This window comes from Patella vulgata, chromosome 6 (genome assembly GCF_932274485.2).
Source record: "Patella vulgata chromosome 6, xgPatVulg1.2, whole genome shotgun sequence".
NCBI classification, from domain to species: Eukaryota; Metazoa; Mollusca; class Gastropoda; family Patellidae; genus Patella; species Patella vulgata.
In genome coordinates, this window is record NC_065884.2 from 27755977 (window position 1) to 27772636 (window position 16660).

The 16660-nt window shown below is 36.2% G+C and overlaps 1 long non-coding RNA gene across 1 annotated transcript; it reads left to right on the forward strand.

Annotated features, from left to right (window-relative positions):
• The first annotated feature begins 938 nt into the window (after nt 1-938).
• On the forward strand, nt 939-9883 carry LOC126823920 (uncharacterized). Its single transcript, XR_007681365.1, has 3 exons — nt 939-988; nt 1232-1385; nt 9537-9883. It is a non-coding gene; the product is annotated as an uncharacterized LOC126823920 (long non-coding RNA).
• The last annotated feature ends 6777 nt before the right edge of the window (nt 9884-16660 follow it).

The following is a 16660-nucleotide window of genomic DNA, read 5'->3' on the forward strand; positions in this document are numbered from 1 at the left end:
TTCCGTGCTTGAATTAAAACCGTTATAAATGTTCAAGGCGTTGGTAGCATATAAAATTGAATAATAGTAAACTGCAAGTTATAAATAATTAACATTTTAGCTACTGGAAGGTGTAACGTATGAATAAATCTTGGAGAGATGATGCCAAGGTAAAAGGCTAAATGTACATTCTGGCCTAAATGATTAATTAGAAATTTTGTCACTGACAGGCATATAACAAGTACGATATAGTAGTGTATAAACCAGGAACCATCATATCTATCGTAATTGAATTAGCGGAGACATGGGCTTTTTTGGAGGACCTCCGCCCCAAGAAGAACAGTATAGAAATAATGTACCCTGTCCTGGTATGTAGTGCTATTTCAAAATAACGGTAAACGGTAATAACTTGAGAGGAAATCAAAATGGAACTATATAAGTTAATAAAGCTTTAAATATATCTAAATCGCCCATCTGAAAGCCCAATACAAATACACAATTATTATTAAAAAGGTGTCTATTCCATGGAGAATGTACCAGTCTGGTAGTTGAAAGCCGGTCGTGATGATTTTTTCAGATGAATCGTTTAATTATTAACTAAATAATTGTCAGTTTATTTTACCCAAAGCCTGCCATTGATGTTTAGCAATGTTTAAAGGAGAATCTCGTGATTAGGTTATTAGTGACAGAAAATACATTGAAATTATGTTATCTGTTCTGGGTGTGGCATGAGTAATGAAAACACAAAGCACAATATCTTGGGATAATTTGATTACCTTTGGGTATTAAAGTTACATATCCTCCTTTTGTTCCTCGTCTCCGGGGAGGAACACGGGAATAGGCGTTAATATGACCATTCATTGTGAGCTGCTTTGCGTGGGTAATTTGAAAAATGACTCCCTCGTATAGGATAAGTTGGTTCAATATAATTGGATGTACTGTCGTTAATAAAAGCTGAAGAGAGTTATTAGAGCATTCTATTATGACACCAACATCCGACCAAATACAGGTAAAGATTTAGCTTGATTTACTTATTAATACTTACCAATAACATGGTGAATTTATATTTAAATATATCTTTTCAGGAAAACGGGTTTTTTTTATTATTAATGTTTATGCATAGCTTATTATTTAATTTTATTTTATATTTAATAGCACAGTCACTTATTCCAAGAGTATTTTTAATATTTACTTATTCCAAGAGTATTTTTAATTTTTAAACAAAAAGATAATTGTGTTAATATTGTTTCAGAATTTTAAACAGACCCATATCATGGCCCATAGAAACATTTGGATTTTAATATGTGCTTTTACGATATTATCAACGGTATATAATTCACATGCCGCCATTTTGAGACCAGATTGGTATCCATATTTTCAAGATTTAAATCCAGAATCTAATTCTAGTAAGTATTCACAAGGAGGAAACCTCGACCACTGCAGTTTTATTATATATTATTCATTATGTGTATACGCTACTTCTGTAATTAACTGGACTTAAGACTGTCGGTCATTATGGTCACGCCGTAACTATGATACCCAGTACCATCAGCTTTGCTATCTAGGTCCAGACTTTTTAGTTTTATTAATTGTATTAGCGGTCTCGTAAACAAGGCAATGTATGATTACTATTTTTAAAACACTAGATACAACTTCTTTTTATGGGTTCACACAGCTAACAAACTGTTATCTTAAAATTAGTTTTAACCATTATATGCCAATTTAGCCGCCAATCTTGGCTGTCCGATAATTCATCACCTATGGAAGCCAGGGAGCTCTAGTGTTGTCAATATATATTTTTAAGTCCTTTCTTGGCTAAAAGGTAATTAACGTAGCCCAAAATTATAAAATGTATACGGTAATAACAAATTCTGTAACCGGGTCAATACTGGCAGTTGAAATGTCGGATCACTTTCACATATGAATTAGCAGCTCAGACAAGTGTCACGAATCATCTCGGGATATGGCAATTAATTGTATAACATCATAACCGAAATTATGTAAAATTCACAACTGCAAAATTGGAAAAATCAGAAAGGCGATATCGAGATAAATTCAATAGTTTACGTACTAATTCAGTCTTATGCCAGCCTGACAATTGCATGATGTTTGTCACCGCTTTGAGACGTAATGGCACTACTTTTTTACGCATAGGTGAAGTATTGTTCGCGAATTGTTCGTCTATGTCGTTTGTAGTGGATTCCCATGGCACGCACTGATACGTATTGATACGCACCGTTGGCAGTGTTCGCGCCGAGTTCGTACAGTGTTCACGCATGGTTCACGCCCATGGCGCCAAATTTTTTGGAAATTTCAAAATTCTCTCTACGGCATGGCACGAAGACTTTAATCCTTGATACGCCTTTGCGAGAACAAAAATCTTGCAAGTGTCATAAGTGACTTTAGTAATACATTGTCGCCTTTGCTTTTTCATTACACGAGAGAGAATTGGGCGTTCGTCCTTTTATTTTTGCCCTCCGGTCGACAGCGACGTAATTGGAAAGGCACAACAATTATCACAGTGCTTCCATTTACTTTACTTTCGCATTGTCGCCTTCGCTTTCTAAACAGGACGGCGATAATCCGCCCATCTTGTCATCATTGTCGCACTTTTGAAATCTTTTCCCGTGTTACAAGACGCAAACTAACTGTGTGTGATCGTATGAATTTTAAATGCGAAATGGCTCAAAAACATGCTTTTTGTACTTTGCATCAGTATGCTACCAAGAATGTAAATTATCATACGGATATTGCAATGTTTGAAATATATTCAGTAACTGTTGTGAAAATAACTTCATGTTTATTTTAAATAAAATAAAATAAACAATTTAGTAAATATTTTCAACTAACTCTTAATTCTATGTTTGTTTTGACTAACTGTTATGTCCGTTTTTTGAACAAATGCTTGTGCCGTTTCAAATTCAGGTCGTTTCGTCTATAGCCCTTAAAAAAACCCACCGGTATTTTTAATTTCACTGATTTTTTTGTTGGGTCTCTTTTTGATGAAAGTCTGGAGATTATCTACCGTTGATATTTAGATTCTGTTATTTTAATTAAATGTTAACTAACTGGGTTGAGTTTATTTTAACGTTGATTAAGCCGTAGAAAATTTGATTTTTTCGGAAAAATGCTAATATGAGTTGGGGGGGGGGGGGTATTATATGGTTTATAATTTAGCATATTGTTAACTCTCCTAATAGTAGCGTAAATAGGTAGTCACGGTGGTTCGGTGAGTAACGTTGGCTCGATGACGTGGAGGTCTCGTGTTCGATACCGGTGTTGGCCGAGAAAGTACGTCTGGATGTTCAGGCCCGGCAAGGTTGCCCTTGTCAGTGATGTTGAACCGAGTGCCCGGCAGGGGACAACGCATATAATAGTGTAATATGAATGTAAAAAACAATTTACTGTTTTTACTGTGATTTCTACAGAAATGTTGGACGAAATACGCGAAAAGTCCAAATTGAATGGCAGTCTTTGGTGACTAGTTATTCCAGTCTACACCGGTAGTATTCTCCTGTGGCGCTACGAAACCATTCTGGCACGCGATTCGTGTGCAAATTTTAAAATGTTTCGTTTTGTCTTATATATTGGATACCACGATAAGATACATCAATGTTGATTTAAATTGATCAATAATTTGTGTTTGCAATGTCGAAGACTATGGAAGATACTGAGTTCGAGGCTTGCCTTCTGTAAACTTCCACTCATATTTTGTAAATTTTTGCGTTGTTATTGTTTTATAAAGGACTGCTTTGTCTCAACACTACGATGTGGGACTTTCATTTGAACAAAGTAAACTGCTAATTCCCTTATACCTTCAATAAATATAGCATGACGTGTAAAATATATCATACTACGCCTGGAACACTCATGAATGTAATTCGGGTTTTAAATTCATTAACAAGACGTACGAAGTCATAAAGTACCATTAGATTCTGGCATGTGTATCATACACTGCAAACGATATCGCTGCAGGAGAAGGCAGAATTTATTAGATGAAAATTGTTATTGATCTCCAAAACAAAATTGTAGATTAATAGTTTTAACTAAACATACATTAAGCAAGGGCTAAATCTGCCTATTGCGGGTCTTTCTTTCGGCCTTAAATGTTATATAACTATTAGATATTTATTAGCATGACAAGACCATAATCATCTCTCGATATCATCTGATGGGCACGATTTTAACCAGATTTGAATCCGATCTGCGATGCAACGGCTGTTCATGATTAACCGTAAAAATGGATAATCGAGACTTTGTTTATTATCATAACACCGGTAACATTGGCAATCGATGCTACAGAGATTTTGAAGTAATTCGACTGAAATTTTCAGCATTTTCACTTTACGTTATCTTTTTTATATAACTATTATAGCAAGAACTGTCATCTCTTTATCTAATCTCACATAAAGCCTCTTTAATGCCAGAACGACTTGTTTAAAGAATATTAAAATCCACGTTATTAGTTCATTTGTTTCTCAATGTAACTTTATATGACAAACATATAATATGTATATATGGTAATTCTAGTTGCTCAATATCACGCGTGTTACTTCTAAATTTTCAATGGTATCTTCCATTTCAGCATTATCGTTTACCTTAAACAGATCTGATTTCAGTGGACTAGATCATCCCCAATGGCTTTTGAATGTCTATTGTGAACTTTTACTCGCATTTCGTGGATAATATCTATTTTTATTTTCACGGTTTAATTTACGCTAACATGTACTCGATTTGACAATTTAGCCCTTAATTTAGAAAATCAATTTAAAATATGAACGGTAAATAATTCCCCGACTTTGATTCAGTCCAACAAAAATTCTTAAAAAATACTGGCCAGAAATTAACTATTTTCGAATTGATATTCATTTCACATTATTGTGATTAAATTTCACTCAAATGACAACCAGAGGCTCTTATACGAGATATTTTATACTTTATGTCTGCTGTATTAATAACTTTGTGACGTCGGACATATATGGAGTGAGTACTTATGAGACAACCTGTAAACTTAAATTTTTTGGACCAAGACCCGGTCCCCAAGCGCTACTCATTTTCTTGTTGTTATTGAGGCGACGCCCTTCGAAAATAGCCTAAAGCGGTCCATACACGTTCAATTTTTCCGTCAATTACTTGATGGCAATTAATTGATATCAATTAATTGCCGAAATTGACCATGCCCACGCACGATCAATCTTTTAGCGCCAATTTTCATTCTGATCGAAAACTTCGAGATGGAAGCATATCCGGCACTAGCACACACGGTCTTTTTAATTGACGAGCCGTCAATACATATCTTAGGAACTTTGATCCGTCAATTAATTGATTCAATTAAATTGTTTCAGTTAATTCACCGTCAATGTAATCCATACAAGTTCAATTTCTTCGTCTTTTAATTGATGGGCCGCTTAAGGTTCCACCAATTCATTACTATGAAACCTGACATGATCCTTGGACAATTGACGTCTCAATTCTAAGATAGCCAGTTCCTGCTCCTTAAGTACGGTGGTATTTGTTCATAAAGCGACCTTTGTATCGAATTAAAGGGTGCAGGCTGTTTCGTAACCTGTCTGTTTTGTACTTAAGTTCATTCGTACCTCACATTAGCCGTTTCGTACTCCACTTCGGACCTCAAATTATTTGTACCTTTTCCTATGTTGTTGAAATCAGTTGAAAGAAATTGAATATGCCTAACCAGAATTAGAATATGCACAAGATTTGTACCTCAAATTGATTAGTTTCTTTTCCTAAATGTGGTTGAAATCAGTTGAAAGAAATTGAAATAAAGGTGAAACATAATTAAACGATTTGATTAAATCCAACGGCTGCGCTAAATTTATGAAAATGTACCTCAAAATTGATTCGTACCATTTCCTATATGTTGTTGAAATACGTTGAAAGAAATTAAAATAAATCTATATGTTGTTGAAATAAATTGAAATAATAAACGATTACCTGCCCCTTTTTTTAATCTGGTATTGATTATCGAACACATTCTGCTCAGTGAGTTGTATTTATTGACGACAATTGATTGGTGATTGTTAAAGTAGTTTAAAAACAATTGAAAAATATTTAATCTAGTGTTGATTATTGAACACATTCTGCTGAGTGTGCTGTGATTGTGATTTGTGATGATTGACGATAATTGATTGGTGGTTGTTAAATCGGTTAAAAACGAATGAATATACTAAGAATTCCAAAATGCGACACGTAATGTATTATTCATTACATAATAAACCTTAAATCAATTGAACTCATTGTAAGGTGGAACTGCATGCTTTCTGATATGGTTGGGTTATTTGAGCCTAAAAATAGAACACAGCAAGTCTCGAAAAGGTGCCTACTTGTGAAGATGGGCGTACGCGTTTCTTTGATCTGTTATATCATCGACCGTATACATGGTTATATCACAGGGTAATTCTGTAATTGAAACCCAATTGCATGAAAATGGCTTTCGATTGTAACCGATGTAAATTTAGTGAAATGCTGAAGCAATTTTAGTTTAAATATATGCCCTGTGTGTGAATTACTACTATTGGGCAGGCTGTGTTGTATTATCAATATGGAAATTTCTGTTTTATGGATTTGCATCGTGGCGCGTTAATTTTTTTCTTTTTAATATTTTAACAGACTGTGGTATATTTTAAATGTTTCATATTCAAGTAATTATCAATGCATACAATTCGCTTTTTGTTATTAAATCATCGTCGCTAATTCTCGTTCGGCAGCCATTTTTATAAAAAAATGTTCTTTTTAATATTTTAACAGACAGTATATTATATGATTTAAATGTTTCAGATTCATGTAATTATCAATGCATACAATTCGCTTTTTGTTATTAAATCATTGTAGCTAATTCTCGTTCGGCAGCCTTTTTTTAAAAATTGTTCTTTTTAATATTTTAACAGACTGCGGTATATGATTTATGTTTCATATTCATGTAATTATCAATGCATAAAATTCGCTTTTTGTTATTAAATTATCATAGCTAATCCTCGTTCGGCAGCCAATTATTTTTAGCGCAGCCGTTGTATTTGATCAAATCGTTTAATTATGTTTCACCTTTATTTCAATTTCTTTCAAGCACATTTAGGAAAAGAAACTAATCAATTTGAGGTACAAATCTCGTGCATATTCTAATTCTGGTTCGGCAGCCATTTATATAAATTTAGCGTAGCCGTTGGATTTGATCAAATCGTTTCAACTTTATTTCAATTTCTTTCAACAACACAGGAAAATGTATAAATCAATTTGAGGTACGAAGTGAAGTACGAAACGGCTCATGTGGGTACGAATGAACTAAAGCTGCGTTCACACTAGGGGTTTAATCTGAATTGAATTCAGAATAAAGCCTTATTCCGGACTTTGGCGTCACACTCAATTCGATAAAAACCGAATTGAATTTGAATTAACGAATCCGTATATTTTTCCGAATTCAACTCGGAACAATTATTCCGAATCGGGTTATTCGCAGTCAAGATTTGAGTGTGACACGCTTGATTCAGATCAATTTTACCAGAAACGATAACTTTGCGCGCATGATGGTGTGTAGCCTATATAGCTGCAGCCCTTCGACTTGAGACGACTAAAGCTTACCTGCCCATCCCCCAAGGTCTAGACCGTGAATGGTCAGCTGTGATCTGAATTCGAACACTTCTATCTTTGTATTTGAAATGTGGTCGTATATTGTCGTCGCCCCCGCCCGACATTAAAGTTTATTCGGATTGAATTCAGAATGAAAAGCGCTACACTGAATGCGCAGTGAAGGTCATTCATATCCAAGATGGATGCGCCAGACATTCGTATTGGTGATCTTGTGTTGCTTATGTTTAATTTCCCGAGGCAAGCAAGGCTACATCCGCGACGCCGGGTGTTACATCTTCGATACCTTGCCATACATCAACACGTATGTACATGTACTTCACTTTTGACTCTGTACCAGCGAAGATACATTTCATAATTGAAATGTTATGAAATGGGGTCAAACTTCCTACTGTTCTGGTCCGACTGGGCTTATAAAGACGGGCATAGACCATTTTCCCAGGACTGCGGCGCTACGGCCTACGCTTTTATCGAATTCCAACTATCAAGGGATTTTTTACGTCCACGTCAATGTGTAGACGAGAACTCTTGTCTTTCGTCCCATCCGAACGACTAAACAGCTGTCCTTGTCAGGCCTTCCGCCCTGCAGCACCGACATGGGGAAACCACGCCGGAAAATCACGATGAACGTTTTCGGTCAACACCGGGAGCAAACCCTCGACCACCAGACTAGGGAGCCAGCTTCTTACTCACTGAACCATCGTGGCTCCCATTTCATAATTCAAATCCTTTCAGCACTAAAAATACATAATGTAAAGCAATACATTTTGTTGGCATATGCAATACATGCTAGATACTAGGCTCCACTAGACTTGAGACGACTAAAGCTTCCCTGCCCTTCCCCCAAGGTCTAGACCGTGAATGGTCAGCTGTGATCTGAATTCGAACACTCCTATCTTTGTATTTGAAATGTGGTCGGATATTGTCGTCGCCCCCCCCCCCCCTACGCGCTAGAGGCTAATGTTAATATCTGATTGACTTTAAATTTATGCACAGTGTTTAAGGTCATGGATGAAGAATCAAATTGAATTTGAACGATTTACGATAATCACTGCCAGAGTTATGGCCCATGATATTAAATGTTAGTATAGGACAAAACTCGTAATCAGAATTTAGTGTGTTGTAAATGTTTGCATTACTAACAAAAGGAAAAGTATGCCACAACCCTTCTTGACTGCTCGGAGGACTTAGCTGCTGAGGGCGTATGTTTCGTTGCCTGATAAACTATTGTAAGCTGGTTATGTTAACGCAGCATTTGTTTCAGTGACGAAGTGCTGCAGCTATGTAGGCTACACCCCATCATGAGCGCAAAGTTATCGTTTCCGGTAAAACTGTTGATCTGAATGAAGCGTGTCACACTCAAATCATGACTGCAAATAACCCGATTCGGAATAATTGTTCCGAGTTCAATTCGGGAAAAATACGGATTCGTTATTTCAGATTCAATTCGGTTTTTATCGAATTGAGTGTGACGCCAAAGTCCGGAATAAGGCTTTATTCTGAATTCAATTCAGATTAAACCCCTAGTGTGAACGCAGCTTTAATGATTTATCAGGCCCGAATTGAATAAAATAATACGATATGAATTATTATTAAAGGATCCTAAAGAAAACGTCATTCTTCGATTCGACACATAAAATAAATTTAATACACATATCGGTGGTCATAGCTTTGGATATTATAATGTTCATTAAGTCTATTTTAAACATATGCTTTGCATCCGCCCAAACTGGAATGGACAATGGTTATTCGAAACAAAAGCGCTTACCATCGTGAGAAAGGCAAAAATACATTTTCATAATCAGATATATTACGGCCAAATGTACTCCGAAAATCGGAAAAACTAATATATATTGGCAAAAAAGAATCGAACAGAAAACATTTTTTAAAAAGAAAACATCCTTCATTGTCACTCATAGTCATATAATGTTATACCCTTATTTTTACTTTTTCAGATGAAATACTTAGAGTGAGACAAACCAGAACACTTCCACAACATGTAAAATGTCCACCGGATATGACGAAATATGAATGCTATCACGAATTAATGGCCGTCTGGACACGGGTTTTAAAGAATAAAAGAAATGTATATGAATAGTCTGAAGACGAACTCTTAATTTTTTCCTGAAAACCAAAGTTAAATTGCGTTATGTGTATTTACAAATGATTAGATTTATTTTTACCTGCAAGCAATATTCAATGAGCTCTATAAACAAATCATGTAATCATATAATTATCATAAATTGCTAAAGTAAAATTGTTTGGAATGTTTAACGTGTTCTTTTATTTGCTATAATTTCAAAATGACACCATTAGTGGGCAGGCTATTTTATTTATTTTCTTTTGTTTTTGGTTTGTTTGTTGTTTGTCTTTGTTTTTTTTGTTTCTTTTTTTTTGGGGGGGGGGGATAATACTTTACCGAACACTGTATTGACAGTTTCCCACAAATAACTGTAGCCTAATTAAGACTAATCTTTAAGAGGCATTTAGTAACTGGGTAGAGCAATACACAAAAAACACATACTTATGGAAAAACAGCTACTTATTTATTTGGGCGACGTTTCGAAGAGTATTCTCTCAACGTTATCAAGCTAATACCCAAATAAATAAGTAGCTGTTTTTCCATAAGTATGTGTTTTTTGTGTATTAATGAAGACTAGTTGTTGCTTCCCCTGATGTTTTAAACCGGTGAAGACTATTTTTGCAAGGTTTTGGTGATTATTCATGATTTTTAGACAGGGTCAGTAAGTAAACAGGCATGAGTTGGGTGATCACTTACTCAATTGAGGTCACCGCCAGATACATTCCTTTGACCAGGTCAAGCCAAATATTCAACCGTGGTTATAAAGATTAAGTTCGTCGGAATGTTGAAAACAATGTATTACGTTACGAAATGCTTTTACAGCAGACAATTTGCCTGGCAATGGGTATTTTACACTCGGTAAAGTTTAATTGTTCATTTTAACTTTGTTTCATGTGGTACCTCCAATGTTTAATCTAGCCCAACATTTTGGACCCTTGTGGGTTGGAGGGGGGGGGGGGCTTATACAGAGGAAATATTTTATCTTGCAGTCTGTTTTGTACTCAGTGAGATGTACATGTTCATTTCAATTTGGTTCCATGTGGTACCCCTAATGTTTGATCCAGCCCATTTTTAGGCACCCTTTTTCGGGCTCCAGACGTGACACGCGGCAACTGGACACTGGCAGATATCCATATCTAAATATATTAGGTTACACAGTAAACGTTCTGGTTCTCAGATATTGGTACCTTGTTCGTTTGTCCAGAGTGCCCTGACTGCAGATCTGAAATACCAATTTGCAACAAAACTCACCTGACCATTTCAACTGTGCCCACTTTTTATTTTACATAGTCCAGTTTTCGGTTGGCAATTGATAAACTCTATTATGGTACCGGTATATATTATTGTACACGTATCGTAAATATCTTATATTATTTAATGCTTTAATAATCTGATTAAAGTGGAGTTCTCAATTCCAATTAGATATCTTGTTGTGATTCACTTGTTCAACTAGCTAATTTACATAAGGTTGTTGTCTGTACCAAACTTATGCTTAACTATCCACTCTTTCCAAAATAGCCTCCCACGACTCAGGTTTTGAAGAAAATTAAACGTAAACCCCGTCTCAACAAAGGCCAACTCCTCCTTCGTTGACAAGTTTGTCTATCTCCCTTTTTATACGCCCACATTTTCATGTGGACGTCTATTGTCGTCGCCCCTGTCCGTCCGTCCGTCTGGACGTCCGTCCACAATTGTTTGCGAACAATCTACATGTCACAATTTTTATTCGATTTCAATGAAACTTGAAATATAGGTTTATCACCCTCAGATCTCGGTTCCTTTCGATATTGGCATGTATCGGACTGTAACTTCATGGATTATGGCCCCCTGATTGTACGAAAAATCACGTTTTTAGCTTGTGAACACTGTAGAGGTCACAATTTTTATCCGATTTGGTTTAAACTTGAAATGTATGCTTATAACCCAAAGATCTCGGTTCCTTTCGATATTCGTGCATATCAAAACGTAACTTCCTGAATTATGACCCCTGATTGTACGAAAAATCGCGTTTTTAGTTTGTGGACCCTATAGAGGTAATAATTTTTATCTAATTTAAAAAAACCGTATTAATATATCACCGTTACACCCTCAGGGAGACTAAGTTCGAATTTCGTGAAAATCGTCCCAAAACTGACAGACAAAATGGCCGCCCTTCGTTCTCAAATAGCGTAAAAATATGGTATATCAAGGTTGTGGACCCTATAGAGGTCACAATTTTTATCCGATTTTGTTGAAACTTGAAATGTAAGTTTATAAACCCAAAGATCGTGGTTCCTGTCGATATTCGCGCATATCGGACCATAACTTCCTAAATTATGGCCCCTGATTGTACGAAAAATCGCGTTTTTAGCTTGTGGACCCTATAGAGGTCAAAATTTTTATCCGATTTTAAAAAAAAAAAACTATTATTATATCACCGTTACACCCTAAGGACGGCTGAGTTCGAATTTCGTGAAAATCGGCCTAAAACTGACAAGACAAAATGGCCGCCCTTCGTTCTCAAATAGCGCAAAAATATGGTTTATCAAGGTTGTTGACCCTATTGAGGTCACAATTTTAATCTTATTTTGATGAAACTTGAAATGTAAGTTTATAACCCAAAGATCTTGGTTCCTTTCGATAATTGCGCATATCGGAACGTAACTTCCTAAATTATGGCCCCTGGTTGTACGAAAAATTGCGTTTTTAGCTTGTGGACCCTATAGAGGTCATAATTTTTATCCGATTTAAAAAAAAAACGTATTATTATATCACCGTTACACCCTAAGGACGGCTGAGTTCGAATTTCGTGAAAATCGGCCCAGAACTGACAAGACAAAATTGCCGCCCTTCGTTCTCAAATAGCGTAAAAATATGGTACATCAAGGTTGTGGACCCTATAGAGGTCACAATTTTTATCAGATTTTGTTGAAACTTGAAATGTAAGTTTATAACCCAAAGATCTCGGTTTCTTTCGATATTTGCGCATATCGAATTGTAATTTCCAGAATTATGGCCCTTGATTGTAGGAAAAATCACTTTTGTTTTAGCTTGTTCTCTATCCATCTCTCGAAAATGTGGGCGTATCCTGCCTGGCAGCCGCTGGTCTGTCATTCTTGTAGACGCACCCATGAATTTTGGTGGTTGCCTATATGGTTCTTGAAAACGTCGGCTGATAAGAATATTAATATACATGGGGTTCAGCCTAAGTGGTGCGCGTGCTTTCATGCTAGGATAGGCCCAAGACTGTTTATTAACACCTCCGAAAAGGCTGGTCTTTATAGGGACACGTATAAGGCACACTCACAAAAAAATAAAATATGTATTGTTTACTTACCCACGAGCGTATTATTGCGACCTTCATTAACTATCTCCATCATCGATCGATAGACAATTTATAATAATAAAAGGCCAACTTTGGGTACTTCTTTGATCAAAGTGGCTATTTTTGCGGAACTGTAATTAATTATTAGTAGGCTGTTTTCAAGACACTTCCCGTCGCGCATACTATGTCCAGTGAACATCTGTCACAATAAAAGGTCTATGTTCATTTGTAACTAGCTTTACATCCATGAGAATAGGCCAGGCTAAAACAGTGTTATTTCCCTTCCTTTAAAAACCATACTCTTGAAATATAGATGTGTTGGAACATCTGAATTCTGCCTTCAATGTATGGACTTTGATTTTAAGTACAGTATTTGTATCTGATTACTCGGGGGAAAAACCCTATTATTTTAAGTACAGGGGCGGGACGGGCGAATTAAACTGGAAATAAAATGCTTAAGTTGGACAACTATTTATCTACGATAAACTAGGTATAGTCTAGTGGACTTTTGACTTTATTGTGCAACAACAAATCATTGTGTCGTAGCCCCGTTTCTGGACACTCTAGGGGTCACAATATTTTTTAATCCGATTTCGCTTGATCTTAAAATATATTTCACGGATCGCTTCGGCTTTTGCACATATCGGACCGTAACATTCTTGACTATTGCCACTGACTGTACATGATGAAGGTTAATAAAATATATGTTTTACATCCCAAAGATCTCAGATGGGTTCAGTTTTGGCACATCTTATTGCTCCTGTCTATGTAGCCTGTGGACCCTCGAGAGCACACTGATCAGCTAATATCACTGAGGGGAGTGATATCGGTGCAGGTTAATCAGCTCGCAATAGTAACATTTTTTAAGTAATAGAAAAATAAATAAAGGTGCTTGAAGTATATCTGGATAAAACATTTCCTATTTAGTGTAAATGAGTATATAAAAGGATTAAAAGGCACCATTCTGCCTGGACCAGTTCACGTTGTGCAAACAATGCACGAGCTATCGAGCCAATGATCGACGCCATGTGATGTGCCGTCACACGTAGAATGCATGATATGAACTTTATAAAGATAAGTCATCGTGCACAGAGTTATAAGAAAGCCTTCGCAATACCTCTATGAAACAGGTTGCCTCTAGAGGTCACAATTGTTATTCGGTTTTGATGAACGTTATAATTTATGTTTATAATACAAAAATCGCAGATGAGTACGATTTTGGTGGAAATGGGTCATACCAGGGTTGTGGACCCTCTAGATGTAGATAAATTGGAAAGATGTGTCGAGGATCAACAGAACTTGGATGAGTTCGATTTGGGTTTTCATCCGTTGGCAACTTATTGGGTTATGACCCCTGCCTTTTACTTAAAATGTATATGGCCCCTCTAAAAGCCACAATATAATTATGGTCAGATTCAGATGCAACTGAAAATATATGTTAGAGATCAAATGATGTTGGTGTGCCGTAACTTTCTGGGATTTGGCCCCCGTCTTAGTGTGATGAGGGAAAATAAAGGAAAGCAATTATCGTTACATAATATGTAATATTGGTGGGCACCAACATTGTCATACCAACAACCTAGCATATATTTATTTATCTGAATTGAATACTGATAATCCTAATGACAATCTTTCTGCCTTATGGAAGTATAATTAGTTTAGTACGTGTATTTTACAATCTAATCTTGGTAGTTATTCTTTTCGAAAGAATACCTCTCTCTAGGATTCCTTCTTCATATTTCATTTTGGTTATTCATTATATTTCACATGTCCTTTGATTCCCAGTGAAAAATCATCTTTATGGTCACTCGTGTGGTAATACGTCGTATTCGCGTGATGGATATTTCTTTAAATGAACTTGAGGCGAGCTACCGTCTCTGTCCTTAGATATTTGATGCTCACCGCTAGAACACGATATTACAATTAGATTTCGTGAACTACGCAAGTTGTGGTCCGAGTATAGATCAAAAGAAAGCCAATCAAATAAAGTTAATACGTGAAAAGCTATTGAACATGATGCCCAATCAAAGTTTTAAATTATACCCCCATGTATAATTGACAAGACAGATAATTATATTGATCATGTCGCTCACTGGTGTTGCTAACAACGTTTAATTGACATTTATCAATATATATTAACGTGAAATCCGATATCTACCATGGCGATAAACAATATACGTAAACACTTTTTGATAACGTTCACAGCCAAAAACAAGCGGCTTGCAAAAGACAGTGAATAGGGTTCCTTTTCGTACAATCAGCGGCCATAATCCAGGATGCTACGGTCCGACGTACATCAATATCGAAAGGAACCGAGATCTTTGGGATATAAACATATGTTTTAAGTTTCATCAAAGTCGGATAAAAATTATGACTTTAAGAGGGTCCACAACCTTATTATTGCATACTTTTACATTATTTGCGTACAGGGAGCGGCCGTCTTTTGTTGGGCAGTTTCGGTCCGATTCTGAAATCAACCGTCATTACCGTGTAACAGTGATGCATTTGAACGGTTTTTAAAATCACTTAAAAATTGTGACCTTTACAAGGTCGACAACCTAAAAAACGTGATTTTTCGTACAATCAATGGCCATAATCCAGGAAGTTAAGACCCGACATGCGCAAATATCCAACGGGCGAGATCATTGTGATATAAATATATATTTTAAATTTCATCGAAATCGGATAAAAAGTGTGACACCTAGAGATGATGTTTATGAATGGATGTGCAAGGGCAATGGTATAATACGTACACAAAAATGTGGGCGTATAATAAAATTACCATACGTTTGTCTCAAAACGTATTGTGTTGATAAGACATTAAAAGCCTTGACAGTTGGAATTCGACTAAGAACCAGCAGCCCTGTTCTTCGGGCTAATGGGCTTATGCCCATCTGCATTAGTCCAGTTGGTGTAGAAAGGAGGACATTAAACCCTATTTCATTCATAGACCACCCGATGGATTTCAACCAATTTGCTTGTTTTACGTCTCGGGGGTTCATATCGGGAACCATAGATTGTTTGACTATTGTAATTCCCTCTTTTACCAGATTCCTGTTTCAATGCTAAATCCACCCCAACTTACCCAACAGCAGCGCAAATCATAACCAGAAAGAAATAAAGTCAACACATAACCCCGGTCCTTACAGATTTACACTGGCTTCCAGTTAAACAAAGCGTTGTTGGTTTTTTTTAAATATTCGGTTTAATTTACAACTGTCTTCACTGTGACTTTGCTCAAGGTTACTTAAAATAACCCCTAATTACTGTCCTTCTCACAATTTAATATCATGTAATAAGAATCTACGAATGGTACCTCCAACAAAATTGAATTCGTGCTGATCGTGCCTTCTCCTCTACTTCCTCCATTATTTGGAACTATTTACCACAAAGTGTGAAACAGTGACAATATACAATCATTCAAAAGGAACATAAAAACAGAACTATTCAGACAGTCATTCTGTTAATGACTTTAATGACATTGTTATTTGCGCCAGAATTGTAAAAGCCGAAAATAAACTCACCTTGGAATACAGCTTCGAGGGCATGATCTCCTCCAGAGAATAGTCTTTCATCAAATCTTAAGGCTGCCAATCTGGTTCCAATCTTTGAAGATCTCCAAAGCCTCAATAATGCATTCCGATATCTCTTGTTGAATGGTGAAAGTTTCGACAACAAAGTACCCCACGTTA